The sequence below is a fragment of the Hyla sarda genome, chromosome 1 (genome assembly GCF_029499605.1).
Source record: "Hyla sarda isolate aHylSar1 chromosome 1, aHylSar1.hap1, whole genome shotgun sequence".
In the NCBI taxonomy this organism is placed as follows: Eukaryota; Metazoa; Chordata; class Amphibia; order Anura; family Hylidae; genus Hyla; species Hyla sarda.
Window position 1 is genome coordinate 557,634,706 of NC_079189.1, and position 7,601 is coordinate 557,642,306.

The window sequence follows — 7,601 nt, forward strand, 5'->3', positions numbered from 1 at the left end:
CCGACCCCGTTTAAAACACCGGGACCGGGCTCAGGGCGTACAGGTATGCCCTGAGTCCTTAAGGATCGGGGATGCAGGGCGTTTGCATATGGCGTCCCCAAGAGGTTAAGGTCTCTGAAGTCACTGGCCACCTATGTGGGCCTGGTTACACTATATAGACTCTACCATCTGTAAAGCTACCGTTGTCCGTAACTTGGCGTCTGAGTCATTAATGCGCCCGGGCCTAGCCCAAGATCCAACGGAATACCTTCGGGTGGTATTGAGGATAAATCACGCCCTGACATCACGAATACAAGGGGTTAATGCCATCTACTCCGAAGGTAATTCCATCTGCCCTGCATCTCACACTCCATACCACATGATTATTTAGTAGTATTATTATAAAATAAAACTGTAACAACTGGAATCTGATTGGTTGCCATCTACAACACTTCTGTATATGTTAATATGTAGTAGTATTATTCTAATATAAAAGTATAACAACTGGAATACGATTCGTTGCCATGTACAACACGTCTATATATGTGAATATGTGGTCACGCAGTCCTCATGGATTTTAGGTAGAAAAAAAATATCAGACTAATCGAAAAATGAGTACTTGGATTAGAGGGGCTTAATATTTATTATTTCTTTAACCATATCCTATTCAGAAGTGATTGACATGTGGAATAACAAATATTAAATGCTGCAGGCCAACTAAATCCACATTGGGCACTTTAGAGTAGAAGCGGAGCTGCAGGTATAATGACTTCCTTCTGTAAACAGTGAGAACCGCTAATGAGTGATCGCTAGATTTCCCATTCAAATTAGCCATGTGCTAAGGTTCTGATCTGAAGGCAGCGCTGTAATCCGTTTATACATGTCAGCCTGATGGAATGCTAGATTACACTCGTACTATGACACATACCATAAAGAGCCCGACTGTGAATGTGAAAAAATGTATTTATTTATCATACTTATTATGGAATGTCTGTAAACAGTTCTGACATCTCCAGAGCTGACGCTCCTTCCAAAAGGAGAGCGACAAATTAAAACCAGAAACCGCTTATTTAGAAGTAAAGTTTCTAAAAGTTGTAATATTTACAAGGGAATATTTAGGTCCATGATAGCAGAGATTAAAAAAAATTAGGGCCCAATCACACTCTTTTGTTTCAGATACATTTCTCAAAATGGTGACGCTACTTCTACTACTACTACTACTTCCATACTGTACTTCTACCACTACTACTACTGCTACTAATACTACTACTTCCATACTGTAATACTACTTTTACTACTACTATTACTACTACTACCATACAGTACTTCCACTACCACCACTACTACTACTATACTGTACTTCTACTACTACTACTACTACTACTACCACTACCATACTGTACCTCTACTACTACTACTTCCATACTGTACTTCTACCACTACTACTACTGCTGCTACTACTTCCATACTGTACTACTCCTTTTTCTACGACTACTACTACTACTACCATACTGTATCTCTACTACTACTGCTACAACACTGTACTTCTTCTACTACTACTACTACTACTACTACTACTACCATACTGTACCTCTACTACTACTACTACTACAACACTGTACTTCTTCTACTACTACTACTACCATACTGTACCTCTACTACTACAACACTGTACTTCTTCTACTACTACTACTACCATACTGTACCTCTATGTCTACTACTACTTCCATACTGTACTTCTACTACTACTACTACTACTACTACTACTACTACTACTACTACTACCATACTGTACCTCTACTACTACTACTACTACACTGTACTTCTTCTTCTACTACTACTACTACTACTACTACTACTACTATCATACTGTACCTCTACGTCTACTAATACTACTACTACCATACTGTACTTCTACTACTACCATACTATACTACTACAGCTACTACTACTGTTACTACTACTACTACTACCACTACTTCCATACTGTACTACTACTGCTACTACTAGCTCGACACGGATGCACAAATTCTGCCTTGTCCATCTTACTCCATAAAGTAGATATACTCCCCGTGGACTTCTGAAAGTCATACAAATTTTTTTAGGGCAATTCAGGCACTTTGGATTTTATTTGGACCAAATCAAATCAAACAAACAATTGAAATGAATAACATTTTAAACACATTTTTCTCTATCAAGTGCTTTTTACCATGTCCTTTTTTGCTTACAGTGTAGTACTTGTGGAGGCCACATCTATGAAAATGTTTTTTGTAATATACATTGATTAAAACATTTGTATATTTTTGGGTGAAAAAAATGCTGTCCCTGCAGCTATTGCCTGTGTGTCTCAGTGAGGAGATCAAATACAGGAAGTGAAGGCAGGACAAGCAGGGCTCTGTGCAGGCTCCTGGCTTGTCAATCATTGTATCCATCATTGTATCCATCACACTACCCCTGGCCAGCACATAGTGCTCATCTCACTATCACCTGTCTCAAGGTGCTGCCATGTCCTTCCTCACCAGCAGTAAACACAACCAGGAACAGAGTTAAGGGTCAGTATCAGGAAAGTACACATGATGTGACAGGCCAGAGGATGAACCATTCAAGGTGAGGCAAAAGCTTACCAGAGTCAGACAGGAAATCAGAGACACATATTAAAAGGGTACTCTGGCCCGAAGACATCTTATCCCCTATCCAAAGGATAGGGGATAAGATGTCTGATCGTGGGGGTCCCACCGCTGGGGACCCCTGCAATCTCTCATGCAGCACCCACCTGTGGCAGCTGCACAGAGCGAAGTTCGCTCAGTGTCTGAAGGGTCATGAATACAGGACCAGAGTTTTGTGACGTCCCGCCCCCTCAATGCAAGTCTATGGGAGGGGGCATAGTAGCCCCTGTCTTAGGGCCGAAGTACCCCTTTAATACCAAGCATGTCATGGCAAAAGGATAGTTTGTCAGGCCTAATGCCATCTTCTAATGCCATCTTCTTGCCCAAGTTGCCCTCAACCTGATGCAGCAGTATATCCTATGCAGCAAAATCACACCCTAAACCAGCAGGACTAGAGATGAGTAAATCGAAGTTGACGAATCAGAATTTGTTACGAATTTCATGAAAAATTTGATTTGTAGCGAATACGAATATTGCCGTGATTCTATAGCGCGAATCGCTTCATTAAACTCCATTTTACAGCATTCCAGGCTATTGGGGACCTAAGATGGCGGATCCACATGTGAGTACATGGGGCAGGGGATTATGGGAGGGTGGGAAACAGCGGCGGGAATGAAGGTAGGCGGGCTGACCCTGAACCACATGTGAGATGCAGCCTATTAGTGTTCACTGACCCCTGTGATGTCAGAGCCCCTATATAATCGGCGGCCATCTTGCCTCTCTTCATTTCATCTATGCACTCAGATAGAGAGGAAAGGACTGCGTGTGTGTGAATAGCTCATACCACAGCGTTACACTGCAACTGCTAGTCACATCAGCATTAGGGAAAGGCAGGAGTGCAGAGTGCTGTGCTGTTACACTGAGAAGGATCATTGATAGCTAAACCTCCTATTCACGTTATTGAGCATTGCAGCAGAGAGGGGCAGATAGCTGTTGTGGTGTCCCAGTACCGCATTTCACACGGTACTTGTTTATTTGTGGGTCCCCATAGCCAGAGTCCCTAGGACTTAGTAGTCTTTATTGGTCAGTTGCCCCTAGTCGCCTCCATTATAGTATATAGATTACTTATTTATCTATAAAATAATGTATATAGTGTTATTTCAGTATGTAAATGGTTAATTATTTGTTTCTACGGCATTGCAGGGTCTTCGGGTCATGTGATGCGTTCCAAGCCTCACTCTGGATGCGATTCTGGTATCTGTAGCCTCGCTCTGGTTCTACAGTGTACATGGAGCCTGTGACGTAAGCAATTCCATCTCACCATGTAAAGTGAGTGGCAGACGTTCCGACCAATCAAACTCGCCATGCCCGCTGCCCATATAAGGGAGCGGCGGCCATCTTATCTCTCTCTTGCTCCTGGCTTTCATCAGAGAAGGACCTGCATTGCAGTAATCGCAGTGAGTTAGGCCTGAGCCTTGCGGCAACAGCCAAACAATATAAATTATAGAGTGTGTCATCCCCTAAGCACTCTGCAGCATCACCGGACTCAATATTTCCCCTAAATCCGGACAAATCTGCACATCATTCCCTAAGTTCAGAGACTATAAGTCTTATGCAAGGTCCGCAACTTCTACCAGTCGCTAAGCAACCAAAGAACTGTATTAAGAGACTGTTATTACGTATTGGATATTGCAAGCACTGCAGTAAAGTTATTAAAGTTCAAGTTAAATCTGCTTGTGGACCTTCAGTCATTTCATTGCACCTATCGCTTCTGGGAAGGGCGGCGATAGGCCGGAACATAGATTCAGCATACCAGCCCTCACCCTGGCGTCACGAGTGACTGGGTTAATATTAACCCCTCATATACCAACATCCTACCATCCCTACCATACACCCCCCAAGGGCTACCACACTGTCAGCTGCCTCATACAGATCTCCAAGCTGCCTGAACTTTCTGAAGCATCTTATCTCCTCATTGTTCAGCCCAATTAAGTTTATTTTTGTTTGCTCCACAAAACTTCTGCTGCTCAGAATTGTGTGACAGAGTGCAATTTAGGGTTTAATCCCTTGTTTTTTTTTATTGTGGTGCTGCACTGTTGGGTCCTGCTGCTGCTGTTCAGAAATGCGTGATTGTTCAGTTGTCTGTAGTGCATTTGCACCATTCTGTACCTGTTAATCTGTCAAGGGGCTGGCTACATACTGTGCAAGTCCAAACAATACTATTCACCGGCTGTTTTTTTTTTTTTTTAAACAGTTTTTTTCTGCGTATAGTTACGCATATATAACTGCCCTCATCAGTGCATACCGCATAGGTACATGCAAGTATTGTACCATTTAGTACCTCTTAAGCTGTCAAGGTGCTCCATACCGTCAAAGTCCAAACAATAGTATCCACCGGCTGGTGTATTACAAAAATACAGAGTTTTTTCTGCTAATAGTTAGGCATATTACTGCCCTCATCAGTGCACACCGCATAGGTACATCCAAGTATTGTACCATTTAGTACCTGTTAAGCTGTCAAGGTGCTCCATACCGTCAAAGTCCAAACAATAGTATCCACCGGCTGGTGTATTACAAAAATACAGAGTTTTTTCTGCTAATAGTTAGGCATATTACTGCCCTCATCAGTGCATACCGCATAGGTACATCCAAGTATTGTACCATTTAGTAGCTGTCAAGGTGCTCCAAACCGTCAAAGTCCAAGCAATAGTATCCACCACTATATGGTGTCCTCATGCTGCCAACACCTCCATGCTGTGTCATTCAGCCACTATATGGTGTCCTCGTGCTTTAGCCTCATCCAAGCTGTGTCATTCAGCCACTATATGGTGTCCTCATGCTGACAACATGTCCATGCTGTGTCATTCAGCCACTATATGGTGTCCTCATGCTGCCAACATGTCCATGCTGTGTCATTAAGCCACTATATGGTCTCCTCATGCTGACAACACCTCCATGCTGTGTCATTCTGCCACTATATGGTGTCCTCATGCTTCAGCTTCATCCAAGCTGCGTCATTCAGCCACTTTATGGTGTCCTCATGCTGCCAACACCTCCACACTGTGCCATTCAGCCACTATATGGTGTCCTCATGCTTTAGCCTCATCCAAGCTGTGTCATTCAGCCACTATATGGTGTCCTCATGCTGACAACATGTCCATGCTGTGTCATTCAGCCACTATATGGTGTCCTCATGCTGCCAACATGTCCATGCTGTGTCATTAAGCCACTATATGGTCTCCTCATGCTGACAACACCTCCATGCTGTGTCATTCTGCCACTATATTGTGTCCTCATGCTTCAGCTACATCCAAGCTGCGTCATTCAGCCACTATATGGTGTCCTCATGCTGCCAACACCTCCACACTGTGCCATTCAGCCACTATATGGTTTCCTCATGCTGCCAACACCTCCACTCTGTGTCATTCAGCCACTATATAGTAAAAATGAACAAAAAGATGTGCGCTCCTAGTGAAATATTGCGGGGTAATCAGTAAGATGAATGTAAAATATTGCACCTTACCATATGGTGTTGCACTGAGAGTGCAACACCTTCGATGACATATAGACTCTATGAGCCAATGAAGGTAGCAGCCTCCACGTCCCTTTTCCCGTGACTCTGCGGTCCGGTAAGAAAATGAGGAAAGGATAAAAGATATGGAACCTCCGGACGGCGCCTTCCTTGGAAATTGAAAAAACTTGCCAGAGCGTTAAAAAGGCAATTTTTTTTTTCTTAAAATGGTGCAACTTAAAAGTTTCAAATCCGGACCGGATTCTTCGTCAGGCAGTATGAGTTACAAGAAAAAAGGCGCCAGTTTTTAAATGTTCAGATAATGAAACTGCCACTGGGTCAGAGGGTAAAAGGGGAAGGAAGATAAAAGATCCGTACAATAAACAATAAACAATATGCAGACCATATAGCAAAATTGAATTGAATTGGATGTCTAACAATGTGATCTGTGAACAGAAAAAACTAATATGCTAATATCCGTACTTACAAGAAAACTGACATCCTAAAATTTAAGCCGACCAGCACAAAATCCCTGCTCATGAGTTAAGGCCGGTATGGCAACATGAACTGGACAAGGTTTTGGGGCTATGCATAAAATCTCCTGTTTGAAGCGCTGGAGACACTCAGAATGGAGCCCTCCGCTAAGCCTAGACATAATGAAAAAGGCCTTCCTAGCAGGCTGATGCGCATTGAATGCGGTTAATTGGAGATAGGTGTGGGTAATAGCAGGGATGTCTCGTTATACCACGCTGAGCTAGCGGGATACAAGTGGTTTTTGTTATATATATCTATCTCTGCGGGCCCCGCAAGGTACAAATAATTTGTCACTGCAACGATTTGCAACAGTGTGCCAGCTACATTGTAACAAACAAATCTCTCATCACACTGTAGCAAATCGTTGCAGTGACAAATTATTCGTGCCTTGCGGGGCCCGCAGAGATACATATATATAACAAAAACCACTTGTATCCCGCTAGCTCAGCGTGGAATTCCAGCTGGTATAACGAGACATCCCTGCTATTACCCACACCTATCTCCAATTAACCGCATTCAATGCGCATCAGCCTGCTAGGAAGGCTTTTTCCATTATGTCTAGGCTTAGCGGAGGGCTCCATTCTGAGTGTCTCCAGCGCTTCAAACAGGAGATTTTATGCATAGCCCCAAAACCTTGTCCAGTTCATGTTGCCATACCGGCCTTAACTCATGAGCAGGGATTTTGTGCTGGTCGGCTTAAATTTTAGGATGTCAGTTTTCTTGTAAGTACGGATATTAGCATATTAGTTTTTTCTGCTCACAGATCACATTGTTAGACATCCAATTCAATTAAATTTTGCTATATGGTCTGCATATTGTTTATTGCACGGTTCTTTTATCTTCCTTCCCCTTTTACCCTCTGACCCGGTGGCAGTTTCATTATCTGAACATTTAAAAACTGGCGCCTTTTTTCTTGTAACTCATACTGCCTGACGAAGAATCCGGTCCGGATTTGAAACTTTTAAGTTGCA